The 18,788-nt window shown below is 47.6% G+C and overlaps 1 long non-coding RNA gene across 1 annotated transcript in view; it reads right to left on the reverse strand.

Moving 5' to 3' along the window:
• LOC142598527 (uncharacterized) overlaps nucleotides 1–18,788 on the reverse strand; it is a 51,774-nt gene that overhangs the window by 17,913 nt on the left and 15,073 nt on the right. The window contains exon 3 of the long non-coding RNA XR_012832673.1: nucleotides 15,120–15,213. This is a non-coding gene — a long non-coding RNA (uncharacterized LOC142598527). The remainder of the gene's footprint in view (nucleotides 1–15,119; nucleotides 15,214–18,788) is intronic.

Consider the following 18,788-nt stretch of genomic DNA (forward strand, 5'->3'; position numbering starts at 1 on the left):
GGCCATCAGGGCATAAATAGCAGGGGAGAGACACATTTGTGTCTTGCTCTCTATGGCCATTTCATTAGAGCAATTATGGTCCTCAAGAAAACCCAGGATGCATGCAACACTGCTCAGGCAAGCAGGCATGATTTTCTCCCTGGAGATGCATCAGGCAGGTGTGAAGCCCCAGCATGGAGGCTCCCCAAGCCCTGGGTCTCTGCCAGCCCACCCACCACCCGGTGCTGCACTCCAGTTTCCGTCCGCCTGTTCCAGCCACCCCCTGCCTGTGTGCTCTCAGTTCTGGTCCCTGTACGTGCACTGAGCAACAGATTGCTCTGCCCCCTTCCCTGCTGTTCCCTGGCTGCTGCTCCCTGGGAGTGCTGCAAGCATTGGCCTGGCCTGGTGGGGCCAGCTGAGTGATTCATGCTGGAGGGCTCAGGGCTCTGCAAAGGGGGGCTCTGCAAGGGCTCCCAGCAGATCCACAGGTCTTCTCCATGAGAACTAGGAGGAAATCGCTCCCATCACCCTGCAGGAATATCACTTGAGTCAAAAATCATTGAGGGAGGGTGAAAATGCCTGTGTTCAGGCAGGACCTGCCACCACAGCTTCTGTTAAGGCTTTAATTTCCCAGAGCTGCTCCAGATGCGACTTAGTAGAGCAAGCGAGGGAACATCAGTCCAGCTAAGCAGTTTGCGTGCCAGCTGGCTGACCATGGGGAGAGCTAGCCTGGGCCAAACATCTGCAGGGCATCACGCCAGGCTGCTCCCCACCCTATGGGGACCACTGGAGGGAAAGAGAGAGATGGAAGCTGCGGCTGGAGGACAGCGGGCCGCTCAACAGGCACTGTTTGGTAGCACAAAGACTTTGGTGGAGGAGGACCTCACAGGGACATGCAACCAGATGCAGGCTGATTGCCTGGTGGGGTAAAGGAGCAGCACAGTTAAGGACACCAGGGGAAAGCCATGCTGTACTGCTCCCCCAGTAAGCTGTCAGCAAACTTGTGTAGAGACTAAGAAAATTCCCTGTGCTACGCAGCCTGACCTCACTGCAGCCTGTGGACCACTTTGTTGGCTACGGCAAAAGGCTCGGCCCTACCGTCTCGATAAAAAGCCAAAAGTATTCAATGTGTGATACCCAGACTTTCAAAAATTACAGGTGTCTGCTTTGTCTGCAGGAGTCTGCAGCCCAGAAGGTTTGCAAGAGCCCCTGTGCCTTGTACTGGAGCCCTCAAAATGCTTTCTAATGGCTTGTGCAGCTTGTGCTCCCATTCCTGGATGCATATCACTTGGTTCAGCGGTGCTGGACAGTGACACTTCCCTGCACATGGGATAACTGACAGAGCATGCACGCAGGATAACACATCAGAGCATCAGCCTGTTTGAGAGACGGACGGGTCACCAAGAGCTGCTTGCTTTGCTGCTGGCTGGAGGTGGTCAGGAAACATTTCCGAGGACCACTGGAGACCCACGTGTGAGCTGTATGAAGCAGAGAATGACTTGCCTGCATTTGGTAATCTTGGCCAGCAGCCTTTGCAATCCGATTTTGCCATTTGTTTTCTGCTCTCCTGTTGCTCTCTCTAGAAGTATGATATCCAAGAAAAGCCAATCCACATAGGCCCTGGGGTAATCTGGCTTCCCTTTAAGGTGCCTTTTAACTGAGAAGGGTTTGCTGGAAGTACTGACCCACAAACAGTGCCAGAGAAAAAGATGTTTAACTCCCAAGTCACTTAGTTTAATGGCACACTATGGCCAGGAGTTCCCCAGATCTCCAGCTGTGAAAGGAATCATTTAATTCTCTTCGTTCCAAATTTGCTCATTTTAATCTCTGTTCTTAAGGCACATTGCTTCCCCACCATCTCAGGAGCTCACATCTTCACTGTGTCTTAACTCCTTTCATATTCTCCCTGTCTAAAGCCAGTAATTCCAGTTTCTCAGACTCTTCCCAGCACAGCTTTGGGGACTCCCATGCATGTGAAGAGGCATTTTTGTCACCACCCTTTACAGTGCTCCCATTTTCAATTCTGCCCCCTCACTCTGAATTATCCCCACATGCAGCTCCCTAAAGAGCTCTGCTCTGTTTGTCTGAAAGGTTTTCAGGCTCTGAGAGGGGCTCATCCATCAGCCAGAGATTTGGCAGCTTTCCTGGGACTGTCGGTTCCCAAGAACAAACAGCTGCAAAGGCACCATCCTCTTCCCAGAATCGGGGAGGAGCACACATGGCTTCAGCCCATTGCAGAGAAACAGCCAAGCACCAGAACTGCTGCCCTTGAGCCAGCAAAGCTGAGCTCACGGGCTGTCTCTGGACCGAACCGGTCCCCTGCTCATCTCTGCTCTGCTTGGAGACAGCAGCGCTCTCCAGGCAGCATCTCCATGGCATGTTCAGACCTGGAGTTGAGCTGAGCATGAGATTGCGTGCTCCCATCAGGCACAGCCAAGGACATTGAACTTGTGTCCTAGGGGACACAAATGCTTGAAGCCACATACACAACAAGAGCCTACCCCTTTGTGCATCCCTGTGCACAAACCATTGCTGTGAATCTGTCGGCCACCCGCCTCCGTATGGAGCAGCCTGTGTCTAGGGAGCCTATGCTGTCCACACACTTCTCCTGTGAGTCCTCCGGCTGTGAAGACACCTTGCTCCATGCAGCAGGCACCGTTCCCACACCTGGCACCAAGCCCTTCACCAGCCCAGCTCTACAGCTTGTCCAGCCAGGATGTCTCTTTGTACTAGTAAATTAAATGCGTCCAGGACTGTTCTCCAGCACTAATGTCAGCTGGCATCACCCAGCCCATATCCAGGCTATCAAACTCTCTTCAATGTCCACAAGTGAGCTCAACACACAAATTGCTCCTGAACACAGTCCCAGCCCAGCATAACCTCCTCGTGCTCATCCAGGAACAGTTCGGGAGAGTATGATTTGGCCCGAACCAAACCCATCTAGAGATGATGGCCATCCAATGACAATTCCTTCACACTGTTTAACTCACTAGAGCAGGCATTTGGCCTCCATATCTGCAGGGAGACAGCAGTTTTTGCCCAGGGTGGAAGGGAGAGAGCTGAGCTATGTGTCCTCCTGAGCCTCAGCAATGCCTCTGGCAGCACGGCCTGGCAGGGGAGGCACACTGCGTACATACTTCCAGGGACAGGAGATGCACCCAGGCTGTCGGGGACCAGTGGCTCAGCAAGTTGGAAGCAGGAAGGTTGTGTTTACCACCTTTTTGGGCAAGAGTTGCACACCTGCAGAGTTCTTCAGCAAGTTCTTCTCAGGGAGGAGTCGTGCTTTTATACACCATGCATTTGAGGAAAAATTGCTCGCTGTGTCTTAGAGGAGTGTACCACAAGGAGCACCAATCCCCTTGGCTTGCCTCTTTTCCGTCCTCACAACAGCCCTGGTGCCTTGCAGACCCTCATTTGTCTCCCACCCCATTGCACACACTGAAAGCAGGACAGGACCATTGCTGAGCTCCCTTTTCCAACAGCAGTTTGGTGGTAACAGCTTGCAAGTCCCTAAAGCACAGCAGAGTGGAGACAGTCTGGAGGTCTGACAGGAGCTCTGGCCTTTGGGGAAGGTTGCAGCTCACAAATTCTCAACACAGTTTTGCCTCTGACTGCTGGTAGGGAAGACAAGAGCTCGAGTCACCAAGAAGATTCTTCCTTCACAGGACTTTGCTTCCCTGTAGCTCCTGTTGTCCCTTCCAGGATGATCGCTTTGTTATTATTTCGCGTTCAACCCTGAGAAGTCATATTTAACAGCTCTGTTATTATTCAGAGCTTACGTAACTCTTTACACAGCAGAAAACTGTGCAACTTCTTCACTGCTGGCTCACCGTCTGCCAAACGCTGCAGGGCTTCTCCCTCCCAACATGAGAGGTCCTTATTTGCACAGACAGCTTGGCACAGCGCAAATGCATTCACAGTGACACCTTGGTCACCTCGAGTTACCGCAGCCCCTGGATCTTCTGCACACTTCTGGAGGGACTTCCTCTAGGTCTTCCCTGCTTCCAGTCATACTCCTTCCATCATCTGGCAGAAGCATCAAGGAAAACCCAGGCTGTGGTGCTGAGAAGACAGCCAAGAGCGCTTCTGGGTTCTCCAGACAGCAGGACCACAGGCTGCTCTGCCATGGTTTTCTGGGGACCTGCACCCATGAGTGAGTCAGTCTGGACACCCTTGACAGAAACAACACAGACTCCCAGGAGATGCACCACTGCCTATGGGGAGAGGGAAAAGTCCACAGAGGAAATAAAGCTTACTACCTGGAGGAGCTGGGCACGGCCTGGAGGTGGCATGTCCACGTGTCCTTAAGATAAGAGCCACCACCAGCTCTGAGAACAGCCACGGAGAAGAGGTACCTGAGGCAGGGCTGCGCCTCTTAAAGGGGCTCCCAGCAGGATGCTGGTGAGCCAGAGCTGTTTGGCAAAGGCAGCCCTCACATGAAGAGCGTAAGTCCTTTCTTGGAAAGAGGGAATGCCAGCATGAGCAGGCGGCTTACAGGTACCCACGCCGGGACTGACAGAAGGAGCAGTGTTGACTAGTATTATTTAAACACAACAGCTAGACAAATTTCCACCCATCTTACCATACATTCAGCCTGTTCATACCTACCTAGTATGGCTATAAGGATGCTTCGTGACATCAGAAGCCTTGCTAAAAATCAATATAAACAATATCCACTGCTCCCCTTTTTTCCATACAGCCAGATATCTCATCATGGGAGGTAATTAAGTTGGTCAGGCATGCTTGGTAAATCCCTGCTGGCTGTTCCCAGATATTTCTTGTCCTTTATGTGCCTGAAAACGTCCTCCAGGACATGAAGCCGACCAGCCTGTAGCTCCCCAGACCCTCCTTGCCCTTCTTGAATGATGGAACTGGGAAAGCAGCATCTGGCTGGATCACCTGGGGGAAGCAGACGCCCTGCATGCACAGTGAGCACAAGGGAGAGCCACTGAACCTCGCTGAAGGCCCGTGAAAGCCCCTTTCCCTCCCCTCCATGCACGAGTACCTCGAAGAAGTCTAGACCTTTTTTTCTGGAGCCTCTTTGGTCTCTCCCTTTGGGAACCAGGAACATTTTGCAGCGGCTCATGTGTGAGTATGAGCCAATTGTGAGTATGCTGCAGGGATGAAGCATCCTTCCCCACCATCCTCACAGACAAATCTTCATTGAGGTTCTGACACAGGGAATTCAGAGCTCAGCAGATGTGGCAGGAGGTGCTAGGACATCTGCACCACAAGAGCACACACGGAGCAGACACTATTGGAAGAGGGAGAAATGTCCCTGGACTCAAAGGAGACCATGCAGAGTTTTCTGCACCTCGGAAAGTCAGACGACTAAAGACAAGCCTGGAGGCAATACTCTTTTACTGCAAGTGGGCAGGGATGAGTTAAATAAACCCTTTTTTGTCCTATTCGATCTCATCTGTCCTTTTGCGATATCTCTGGTAAGTATTTTAGCTCATACTACAATAAAACCTGGCTTGTTTGAGTTTAAAAGCCTCTCAGTTCCTTTAGAAAGCCAGCTGCAAAAGCAGATCAAGACAGATCACCAGAAAGCTCTGGCCAGCTCTGCCTTCACATTTATTTCAACCAGAGCAATTCACCTGTCAAATACGAGATGCCCAGAGCAAGCTGAAACTTTTTGGTCTCCAGCGACTGTAAAAGAAGTCAAGACATCAGATTCAACACCCACAGAGATGCCTATCCCTGCACACCTACACACAGGTGGCTTAATGCAAAGCTGACAAGTCATGAGTCAGATCTTCTGGGTGACTGCAGTGCCTAAACATCAGCACCGAGGACCACTCAAGATGCCCTGGGGGCGCTCAAGACCCACCGCTGGAGGACAGGATGCAAGTGCAGCGGGCACAGCCTGTGGGGCCAGCCCCATCAGAGGGGCTGGAGAGGAGAGGACAGGGAGTGCAACTGCAGTGCAGCCCCAGTCTGGCATGCCCATCACACCCATCACACCAGCAGGACCAGGCTGCACCGTCAGAGGTGTGCTCCACTGGGACAGGAGAGCAGCCTGCCCCTTCATCGCCACACTAATCCACTTTGTGTAGTTTCTGAGTTTCAGCCTGTTAATTTCTAACACTCCTCCTGGTTGTTAGAGCAGCCCTGAGATGACAGCAGTAAACACTTGTACGTGGACAACCCAGACTTCTCGTCTTCAGCATCTGCCAAGTTTTACAGTTTAAGCTAAAATTGCCTTATTTAAAAGGATCCTTTTCTGGAATTACCACTTAGTTTCTGCCACCTCAAGCCACTCTCTCAGGAACAGACCAAGCCCAGCTGAGCTCCTGCTGCAGGGAGCCGCAAATGAGCACGCTACCCACATCTCATCCACAGCCCACAGCCCAGCGCAGTGTCCAGCAGCGCCCCTTTTCACAGCAAACAGAAAGCACTGAGCACGACCCTGTCACCTTGCTGATGACAAACCAAGGGCCCCCTGCCTTGAGGTGTCCAGAGCCTGATACTAATTTCTACCAGTAGGCGATGGATCAGCTAACAAACAGCCATCTAGGAGTTAGTATTTCATCGAGCAATTCCAGCAGGAATTATCACAAAATTTGTTGCTGGCCTAAAGTTGAAGCATCATCAGTACAAAGGGGAGTAAGGTTATTGCACAAGAAGGGTTGCCTGATCTTGAGGTCTGGAGTAACATCACTCCAATGCAATTTAGCAGAGGAAAGGAACAGACGCATGCTTAGGCGCTGATCCTAAGGATTTCTGCTCAAAAATGGGAGTCCATCAGAAATGACAGAACTGTTTGTTCAATGCAACAAAGCGAAGGCTAAGGAGAGGCAGAAACGCTTGCTATAAATATGACAGGGAAGTAAACACCATGGAGGGAGAAGACCTATCTAATCCAAAGCACAAATTGGCACAAGAATAAATAAATATAAATTTGCGATGAACATAGGCTGAAAATTAATAGGATTCTAACCACCAGAGAAGTAATGTTCTAAAACAACCTTTTGACAAGCAAGAAACCATACTGATTTCAGGATGGCTTTTGAACCATTTATAGTTCATAAGAGGACAAGGACAATAGTGGACAATGCGTTTAATGTCTTAGAAATCTGTGTATACAAACATTAGAAACAGAACAAATAGGAGGAGTGCAAATTCTTCATACAAAGCAAAATTCTGATTTAATTGCCATAACAGGTTTGTTGGGATAACTTATGTCTGAAATATTAATATCCAACTGTATAGCTTGCTCAGGAAGGGTGAACAAGGAGAAAAAGGAGGATCTCAAGAGCGTAGGTACATTCACTGAGTATGAGACTGTAGGACGAAATAGCCTCTGAATAAAAATTAAAGAAGGAAAAATGGGTGCTACTAGAGCAGAGGCATACAGAAATTCAGCTAGGAAGAGAAAAAAGACCAGCCATTTTAATGAGTGGTTCACAATTTCATCCAAAAAACAGTATTTGGTGGTAGCAAGGGATTTTAGCTACTCAGAATTGCCTGACAAGGATCCTGTAAATCACTGATTGCTTGGCAAGTTTTATGACTGCATTGGCAGAACAGCTCTAATCCAAAAGGTAAAACAGACAAACAAAACCCCTAAAGCTGAAGTTTTTCTACATTTGATTCTGGCCAAAAAGGAAGAAAAACAAGAAAAAACCCCAGCTGCTTCATAAACTCGTAAAATTGGTGAGTAAGAGCCCATGGAAGGGAAATTTACACCGACGCTGAAAAGAACTTGTGGTTACTTAGAGAAACAACAGCAACAACTGAAAACTATTCTGATGAGGAAGCAGCCGGAGGAACTTACTAAGACTGACTTTTCAAAACTAGAAACTTGGCATTGACATCAAGCATAGGACAGAAGTGAAAAGAAAGGAAAAATACTTCAGGTTACTTGGGATGGACAGTTAAGAACAGCACAGGGAATTAAGCACAAAGTCAGAGGATCTGGGCTCCAGACAAGACATACAACCTCAGAGGACTCGAGAGGCACCCACGACCACTTGGTAAGGCACTGGCAGTACACAGAGGGCGACGGCAAGGGGTGGTCCAGCACTTCACCACGCAGACACGCTGTCAAGAGGTGACAGTCACAAGCACGAGGCTCTTTTTGCTACAGCCTTTACTCAAAAGGGAGCTACTCCAGTTCCCTCCAGGGGAAGAAGTGTGAAAGCTTCAGTGCTACAAGGGAAGGACATAACAGATTAGGAAGTTAATTTTTGTATTAACTGGGCTTGATGACTTTAGTCATGGAGGGCTTCTAGACTTGCATGTCCAGAGCATTCAGCAGTTTTCTCCAAGAATCCTCCTAACATCCCAGAGAAGATGCCATGTACAGGGATGTCCACACAACTTTTGACACCATCTTGTATGACATTCCTATAGATGAGATAGAGAAAGTCGTCTAAGTTAAGCTTCTCTAAAACAAGTGCAAAACCATCTTCTACTGCAAAATCTACTTTTACCTACATTTTAGCTCAAAATGGGAAAATATATCAAGAAGAAATCTGGCCAAGGCCCAGTGTTATTCAGTGTTTCATACCTCACTTTCATGATGGCATAAAGACTTTTCTTATTAAATCTGCAGGTGGATCAACTTAGAAGCCAGGATTAGAATACAAAATAACCTTGACGAATTGGGAGAAATAGTCTGCAAAAAAATAGGCTGCAATTTAGGAAGCACACGTGCCCAGAGCCTACGTAAGAACAGTCCATTTCAGAAACACAGATTAGGGAACAAATAGCTTGATAACAGCTCTAAAATAACATGGACAAAGGTGGATACCATACCAATACAACCATGCTGCACTGGAGTGTATAAACTTGCCTATAAGGTGGGGTTGAACAAACATCTGGGAGGAATGATCTTCTCCTGGGCCCCTGATCGCTCCTCTCCACAGGAATTTTTTTTCTTATTTCTAGTCCAACCTTCCCTTAATGCACTTTGTGCCCATCACCTCTCACCTTCTCCATTTTTCCTGGGCATCTTTTTTCAGGGCTTCTTTTTATCCACTGCTAGTAATTTTCCTTTGAACAATCCTTTGAATGCATTTACTTCTTTTTAATGGCATTATGATGGTCTGAGCAAAGATGTGTTGCATTAACATGTAAATACCCAGCGTATTAATCTCAGCAACAAGGTGGATGCTAGGCATTTCATAAGGATGCTTTCTCCCACAAGGATGACAAAGTGTGTTTGTTTCTCTATAATTACAAGCAGGAGTACACCTCCACACTTCACACTTCAGCTCTGCCTGTCTATTTATTGCAGTTTTGGCAAATTCATATGTCACTGAATGGGACCCTCTTGTTTGGTTTCTTGACTTTTTTTTTCTTTTTCTTTTTCTTCCTCAAATTCATCTATTTTGCTGTTTTGAGGATTTTTTTTTTTTTCTCAAACTCTTGGTCAAGCATTTGTGTCTCTTCTTGCTGCTGCCCTTCATCATTTATCTGATCAAGGATATCTTAGGGAGTCCAAATTAAGCATTCCTCCTAAGCATTAAACCTGCAACCCATTTCAAAGACTTTCTTGTGCCTCTTGCAATATCACAAACAAGAGGAATCCTTCATCTTTGAGATCCTGGGAATGAATTCCCTAAAACACAGAGGGAAAAGGTGCAGGATGGGGGGACTGGGATGCAGTCCAAATATCATTTGTGGTATCTACGCATCACATTTGGTCCTAGAGTACACTGCAGTATTAAGATGCTGACATACTTGTTACCCTTTAAGGTGTATTAAATATGAAATACAATAGAAAAAAAGTGACTCTGTGCCCTAGAGAGAGAGAATTGTAAGCATTTACAGTTATGGTCATGGTGGCAGCGCAGGAGGCCTATCCAAGACTACAGGGTCAGCTCTGGGTCTGCTCACAGAGCAGTGGCCCCAGGTGCTGAATCCTACCCTCAGCACAAATTTAAATAGCCTTAAAGATTTTTTCTAATTGAGCATCCAGTGCATATCAGTGACACCCTGAGCCAATTCTGCAGCTATTGCTGAATATTGGTCCTAGCAAATTTTCTCCAGAGCAAACATGAGGACCCGTAGCAGAGCCTAATACACATGGTGAGGACTCAGTTTCCTGCAAGTCCTTGTCTCCTTACAGATCTCCTTGCAGTAGCTTTTTGTCCTGTGATGCTATATTTGGGGAGCTGGATGCCAGGGTATCGAGTGAGACCAAGAACAACAAACAGCCATAAGACCTGCAGGATCTCTTTTAGAGCTTAGGATGGAGGCCAAGACACAGGAGCTGGTGCAGGGCTGCACAGACAGCTTTAGATTTGACTATCCTAAACAATACTGCACCAATGAAAAATACTGCCACTCACAATTATCTCCTTTTCTTGTGAATACGTTGAGCACTGCCAGCTCCAGCACAGATCTTCACACTACTCAACACTTAACTACCCTTCCCCATGAAAACCAAATGCTCATTCTAGTCTTTGGTCCCCATCCTTTAACATGCTATTAGTCCTTGCAAGTACTCTCCCCTTAATCTGTGACCACTAGATTTCCTTCAAAGCTGTCGTAGAAGGGCTTTTCCCCTCTTTTTGTAAATCCAGATATCCAGAGATATCACCCAGACCCCATTAGTCAAATAGCTGCTAATACCTTCTAGGACACTGCAGAAGCATGTTGGGTAAAATCCCTGCCAAAACCACAACTGCCCATGTCTTAAGGCTGGTGATGTTTTTCGGCCACCTTTTCCTTTTTGCCTTATATATGAGTTCAGGCAGCTGGAACTGCTCTGATGAGTCTTTCTGCAAGCTTTCAAATCCATCTGTTCCTGATACTCTGTGCTTCCCTTCATATCAGAGCCTCCAGAGTTGGTATTTAACACTCGTTAGCTTTTCCTGATTCCATTTTTATGTAAATACACATTTATCATGTTTGCCCGAGGAGAAAGTATTTGTGGTTTCCAACTCCCCAGTGCTGCCTAATGCTTGTGCGCACAGTGTTTAAACGCTGTGACCCTTCTGTCAGGAAGACAGCAGAGGTTTTGAGAGGGGTCTAAAGCCAATTATTTTATTTACTGTATACCAAAGGGTAATGAGTTGGTTAAACTTGCCATTTGTACTGTTCTAATTCCTTGGTTGCATGTCCAGCAGTGGCAGGCATGGAGGGGGTCTCCATTCAGCAGCAGATTTCTATGGAGCTACTTGGGAAAGAGGCAGGTGAAAGGATCACTCACACAACAAGTGAGGTGAGAAGAGTTAGCAGCCAAAGATACACATAGGTTGGGACTTGGGCGCAGGCCTGGGTTTGCTTATTAATCCCAGCAAAGGGTTTACTAAGCTAAAGGGAGAAAAATTTGATCCAAGAGAGCCTGAGACTGTCAGCTGGATTCCCAGGTTCCCAACTCCAGGCTTCTTGCTTCCCAAGAAGATTGTAACTGAGAAAACAGTGAAGGAGCTGAGCAGATCAAAACATGAGGAGTGGCCATGCACAATGCACAAGAGAAACTGAGGTAGGCTTGCCAGGAGGACTGATGTGTGAGCACCAATCAGGGAGCATCACATCATTAGCACAGATGGACACCACATTCTGCCTGTGTGGAGGGTTGGAATACTTCTCAGCCTTCACAAGATTGGTGTAGAAAACAAAGACCTGTTTTCTTCTCCACAAAACGTGTCACAAAATTACTGCAAGTTCCATTTAGAATGATCGAGTGACCCAGATTTCCATGCAAATATTGCTCTCAGTAAGGAGGTCACACCTTGCTTCATAGAAAAGGAAGAACGAACCCAGGGGTGGCTTCCCACCTTTCAGGATGGGCAGAAATGTGACTCCCTTACAGGAGGAAATCTTTGAGGTAACTGTGAGCTCTTGTCCTGATCAAAGGCAAAAACCTGTGCAGACTGCCTGGGTCTGCTAGTATGAGAGTTGGCCAAGGCAGATCTATGGATGGAAGTGGGGAAATGAGAACAAAGCCAGGAGGTTCAGCAAATGGGAAAAAAGGTAATTCTGTGCCAATATTTAGAAAGGTAAATGAGAAGACTTGGGTAATTACAAGCCTGTCAGTCGGTATGAATAGCTGGTTGTTCTATGGAATTTCATAAAAAAATAGACTTTATCAGCATAACCTGTTATCTTGATGGAATGATAAATCTGAGTGATAAAGGTAAATTAATAATTTAATGACAATTAAATGTGAAGAGCATTTCATTTGGTCCCATATGACATTATGACCGTGAAACTCAAATGGTAAAATCAACATCACTCCTATAAAATGGACTGAAAGCATCACAACCCACACTGAAAACGTGCCACCACCAAGAGGTGTCCAAAGCATCCTGGAAAACATAGCTCTGGCAGATACGAACAAATAAAATGGACACAATCCTAAATCCCATTTGGAAGATTCATCTCACCTAATCACGTACCTACCCAGTGCCAGCATCACCATCTCAGCTGCCACCTCAAACTCCATTTAGAAACAGAGATCACATTTGGCCACGGAGAGCCAATTGAGGGGTTCAGCTCAAATTTGAACACCTACAAGGGAGCAGGATGTACAGCTTCCTACCACAGTCAATGGAACTGGGATTCAGCTGCGTACATGTTGGCTCATAGTGCTGCTTTGGATGCCTTGGGGTATCCCAGACATCCACACAGTGCTGAGAGATCAAACACAGGGTCTATGGGAGTCTCATGTCCAGGTGGGGCACCCTGGGGAATCTAAGTAGTTAGAGATTGGTATTAAGGTAACCAAACTTAAGCCCTGGAGCTCTAGTTGGCAAGGTCTGGAGAGAGAATCAAGTGAAGGCAGTGTCTGCTCTGCAACTAGAATATGGATTCAGTTGTGCACATAAATGTCTGGTGCCATTTGAGATGCCTTGGAGACCCAGCTTTGCCTCCAGCTGTCATTCCAAAAGGGCACAGAAAAGGACTCCAGTAGGTCCTGTGTCACAACTTCCATCCCTGGGGTGACTTCGGGGTGACTTCATCCCTGGGTACTCCAGGACCTCTCACATCCCTGGCCATCTCATCCCACACTAGATTACTGGGAGCTGCACAGGGGTAGCTTTGAAGCATCTTCTTGTGTCAGCATCACAAGGAGTGAGTTGCAGGGGCCTGTGAGAATGTGATATGCAGCTGCTGCTTCCAGCAGTGCAACCAGGTACCTCTTGTCTTGCAGGCTCTGAGTTTTACAGGAAAAAAAAAAACCAGTTGCTGACAGCCCCACAGTGTCATCTAGGAGAGCCAGCCAGGGACTGCTCCAGCTGTATACCTCAGTATGCAGGGCATGGATTGATGCTGGAGCATTCAGCGCTGCACATTGCCCGTCAGCACAGTGGCATCCATGTCTGGGCCAGACACGTTTTGAGTAAGGATTGAGCAAGCTGCATGTTTACCTGCAAGTATGTTCACATGGTAAGATGCAGTGCCAGAGGGATGTCCATATCTCCTGTAGGCAGAAAGAGGCCTGCAGGTATCCCATTTCCTGGGCAGGTATTCAAAGCTCTGCAACACTGCACACATTTATCTCATCTTCCTGTTGCTGTGATTAGGCATGCTCCTAGGGAATCCAGCTTTTCAGGGCACAGGGACTCCAAGCAGCCCTTTTTCTGGTTCCTAGATGGCCTCAGGGAAGAAGCGGCCAGTTCACACAAGCTCCTCCAGGCATGCTCAGTAATTAATAGCAGCCTTCCAGAACCTAAAGGGGGCCTACAAGAAAGCTGGAGAGTGAAAGTTTACAAGGGCCTGTAGTGATAAGACAAGGCGGAATGGCCTGAAACTGAAGAAGGGTAGATTTAGATTAGATATTAGGAAGAAATTCTTCACTATGAGGGTGGTGAGGCACTGGAACAGGTTTCCCAGAGAAGTTGCGGATGCCCCATCCCTGGAAGTGTTCAAGGCCAGGTTGGATGGGGGTTTTGGGCAACCTGGTCTAGTGGAGGGTGTCCCTGCCCAGCAGGGGGGTGGAACTAGATGATCTTTAAGGTCCCTTCCAACTCAAACCATTCCATGATTCTATGATTCTATTATTAATACAGTTACAGGCACCAGCGGAGATTTATTCTCCTGATAGTCAAGGTGCCAGGGCAAATGGCCAGATGAAACTCCAGGATCCTGTGACTGCAGGCAGTGGGTAATTCACATGGAGACATCACTTAGCCAGATGAGACCCTGTCCTGGCTTCTCAGCAAGCCCAGACACAGCAAAGAAAACACAAGGGCATCACTGCTAGCAAGAGCAGGTGCCAGATCAGTACACCATCCCCTGTCCAGATTCCTGCTATGATCTTCAAAAGCTGTTGGTTGATGGCAGATAAATGACAAATCCAACGGCTGCTGGCAAAGCTCTCCCCCTCCAGAGTCTACCCCAAGAGCTGCACCCTGCACTCACCAGCCAACCCTCCTGTGGGACATGCCTCATCTCTGTCATAACTCGTCCACAACCATGCAATAAGACATTCAGCAAGGAAGGCGGTGGCTCCAGAAACAGGGGTAAATACTTGCCCTCTAGCTTGGCTGCTAGCTCAGACCTCAAGTTAAAAGGGTGGTAGTAACTGCAAACAATCTCAGATAAGCAATGAAACTGTTATCCCTTTTAATTTTACCATTGATATGGTTTCTAACATGGAGCTCTTTTCCAATGCAGAGGCCAGAAAGAGCAGTAGATTTAGTGAAATTATAATGGGCTTGAAAGGTATTTGTCAGTGCCAGTTTCTCAGGTCAGCCTAAGTGTCTGTGCTTGAGAATTAATTTGTAAATAGGAGGTTTATAAATCAGAAGTTCATCATCAACACACACACACTTCAGGAACTCACCAAGGGTTATACAGGTGTGATCTGGATCCCTAATAAGCTTTTGGCATGGGGTCTATTACCTCTTACTGGAGGGAAGGGAGGAATAAAATCTCAATTTCTAGTTAGTCACAGAGATTTGATCAACACATTTGTGGTAATGATCTGTATAGTGCAAATTGCATGAAATCCAAAGAGATGCAGAGAAGGAGACATTACAGATTACGGGTGCCCAGAGCCCCAATCCCACACTCGGCCTCCGAGCTGCTTTTGGGAAAGGGAGCATTTTTGTTTCTTTGTGCAGCACCTAATATAATACAGTCCTAGAGTAATATAAATGGGCTTCACTGGTGCTACTACTGTGCAGATGATACTAAATAGTCATAAGCAAGTGTGAGAGAACTGTAGCATATCTTACCTGGCAGGGTCAGACTTTGCATACTGTGCTTGCAAGTATATATACTGCATGCTGCGATTAGTGTAGTTTCAGCAGGGTAATTTTTCACACATGTCTGCAACAGAATAACAGTGCAGTTAATATACAAGATCCTGTGCAAGTGCCAGCATCAGCAATTTAACTGCAGCACCCTGACTCCATCACCACAGGGCAAGGAAGACAGGCTGACCAAGTGTCTCCTTAGAAGGAGGTCCTACTGCCTTCCCCAACCTTATCCTCAATTAACAAATTTCCACATTTTTCTCCTCTACCATGTGGCAGCTCTTGTCTGGATGTGTCCCTGGCTACTCTGTCCATCTGCTCTAATGCAACAGAATAACCTCCGTCATGGGCCTTGAGTAACTAGGGATGGGTAAGAGTTAAAATCCTGTTTTATCCATGCATTAGGAAATGTCCAGAGAAAGCTGTGCCCCACTCTCTGTGGCTATGGCTCAAAGAGCAGCACAAGAAGGCACAGGTTCTATTACACACTTCTGCTCTAATAAGATCTGCTATCTCTGTACCCCTCAGCAGTACTTGGGGCAGGGTAGCGTTGGCATGCCGATCCCTTTCCGTGTTCCCAAAACCCTGGGTAAATCCAGCTGCAGTCAAATCACCGTCCACCAGAATTTTTTTTGCTCAGATTCACACAGACAGGAATTGGGGAGGAGGTGACCAGGGCTCTGCTGGTGCAGGATGAAGTGGTGCTGCTGTGAATGAGGCTGGACACATTATTCACCCACACTCTCACATGCAGTCCTGTTTACTCCACCGCTGCTCCCTTCCTGCCTCAGCCCCCTCCACAGATGGTCTTATGTGCAAAAGGAAGCACCATCCTCCAACGTTTGAACAAAAGAACAACGCATCCACCTGTGAAGGCATCACATTTGGAACAAGTTAGGCCTTCACTTTGCCACAAATTGGGCAAAACCCCCATTTTGCCACTACATCTGCTTTGAGGACTTGTTTCTCAGTCTGGGAATTAAATATAGCAGAGGTTTTTTTAAAAGCTCTCCTCACTCCATCAGAAGTGCCACTCACACCATGTTCCCAAGCAGAAACAGATAATCTCTTGTTGGGAGAGTAAATTTGAGTGTAGTCTGTCCTGGTACATGATGGAGTCACCAGCCCTTCTCCACAACCACCCACTTTCAGACCAGAGGCACCAGACCCAGCTTGCCCACTACCGGTTGCCTCACTGCTGCTAACCCTTACAGCCCCTTCCTGGCAAGGACCCACGAGCCCCGATCCATAAAACCCAATTGCTCTCAATCCCACAGATGCCCACTGTCTAGTGCAGTCTATTAATACGTTTCTCCCAAATGCTCTCAACAGCTCCAGGCTCTTCTATAACTGCATTTTTTGCACTGACAACAGCTATACCCCTGCTCTGGACCATGCACACCTCTCACCCACCACCTCCCCTGCACCTTCAGTAGAAGGGAGAAGCCATCTCTGGCAGCACAAATTGGTGGGATAAGCTGCTGTTAGCTGAGCCCACTGAGCTCCCCTACTTATTCCAAGTGAACTGCTCACTTTGAAGGGATAAATAGTCTGATTAAACTAACAGCTCTTCCTTCCTCACAGTGATTCTCTTTGAAGGATATAGGCAAAGCCACAGCGACTGCAATCTCTAGCAGCAAATCCACTGCTGACTCCTCCCGGGAGAGAGCCCTCTGTTCAGAATGGGAGGGGGAGAACCAGAGTGGGAAAGCTGGTGGAGCTTTGCTTTATATCAAGTAATCTCGTTATTGCAATTTCAGAGCTAAATGGTAAATAGGCAGGACTGCTGGGCAATGCAGCAGGAAGCAGGCCTGGGTCACTGGGTAATTTAGCTGATATAAACAATAACCTGTGCCTCGACAGTCAGCGTCTGCTGCTGGTACAAACCTTCGGCATCACTCGGAGTACCAAGTGGAGCTGTGCAGCACAGACAGGCAGACAGTCCTGCCATCTGAGGCTGTCTCCAGAAGTCCTCGGAAGGCTGATGCAGGAGAACTAGGAAATTAATGTCAATCAGTACAGGTGTACTAACAGGCCTTATCAAATGAATAAGGAAACTCAGTGGGTCTGTTCTTGGTCTAACGCTCTCCTGTGTTCATCCCTGATGCAGAAGGGGAACAGTGGTGGGAAGGGCAGAGCAGATACAGAGAGTAACTCACACGGTGGCCTGGCATAAACTTGAAGCACCTTTATACAACCTGACAAGACGTAAAAACGATGAGGGTGATTTGCATTTTCCAAGGACACTCAGTGCTCTCCAGTCAGCTCTGGGGCATAGCTGAGTCTCACGTGGTCCTGCGGAGAAGGAAGAGCCCTGGATGGGTATAGCCTCTGTCACAGTGGCCAGACTGGGCCCATATGTTGCTATTAGTGTTTGTTCCCTTGTTTTTCCAGGTTTGAATAGATCATACAAGGGATGACCATCCATGCCAGACTTCTTTCAAGGCAGGATCACACCCAAAACACCACTGCTGCATTTCCAGGCACAACAGATTCCTTCGATAATGCATCAAAACTCCTTGATGCTTGCAGCTCAGATTGGAGGAACCACTCCTGCCTGCTCTCTCAATTTGCAGCATTTCTGAGTACCCTGCTGCCAACAAAGTGCTCAGCATGGTCTATCTCACTGACCCCACTCCGTCCCAGGTCCCAAGCCTGCCTCCCAAGCCAGGACTTTGCAGCCAGTTTGCTCTGAGCAGTCTCTGTCCATTCTGCCCTGCACACCTCCCATTCAGCTGCACCGACTCCTTCGTGGAGCTCAGTACCTGCAGCACTCACCAATTTCACACTGACATGGTACACTGTCTGTGCTCCACATCTTTATTTCCAGACAGATTAGCCAGTCTTTTCTGGACAGCTACACGTTACATTGCTTTGTGCTGCGTTCCTGCACTGTTCAGTGCAGTTTGTATCTTCATCACTCAGTGTACAGCCTCAGGGCTTGTTTACTACGCATCAAACCCTGCTCTGAATAGAGAATCTTTTGCTTCCTCTTGCATTTAGCTGTTGCACTCATCACTCGGAGACGTAAGTCTTGGAAATATCAGGGAGGTTATGAATTCTCACAGTGCCTTATGACATGAGGAGATATATTCTCCCCCTTCAACCTGGCTTCCAGATGTGCCTCTCTCAAAGGCAGTCCTCGGACATCCAGCAGCACCGAACTTTGTTCAGCACTCATGCTGCTAATGCAGCTGTGGTCCTGCCCAGCTAGACCCCCTTTGCTCACTACATGGTGCTCTTGAGTGCAGCAGGTGTTCTCGGAAGAAAACCAAGTTGTCCAGGAAATTAGAGCATGAATAGTACAGTTTGTTTGCCACAGGCAAAGATGAAGTTATCTTATTTCTGGTGTTTCCTAAGATCTCCGTTCTTGTCTCAGCCCTCTCAAGGTGCTCATAACAGGGTAAGGTTCTTACCAAATATCTTAGCTTTCAAAAACAAGAGGGATATGTCATGTCTTGCTATACTCTCCACTGAAGTGTGCCAATACGATAATCACAAAAAGATTTTGGCCAGCATGGACCCTGGAGGTCTCTCATCCAACCACTGATCAGAGCAGAACTGACGTCCTAGCTGAATTACATCACTCAAGGCCTTGTGCACTCAAGTGTGGAATTCCTCCTAAGATGGAGATCCCACCACCTCTTT

Source organism: Balearica regulorum, chromosome 28 (assembly GCF_011004875.1).
Source record: "Balearica regulorum gibbericeps isolate bBalReg1 chromosome 28, bBalReg1.pri, whole genome shotgun sequence".
In the NCBI taxonomy this organism is placed as follows: Eukaryota; Metazoa; Chordata; class Aves; order Gruiformes; family Gruidae; genus Balearica; species Balearica regulorum.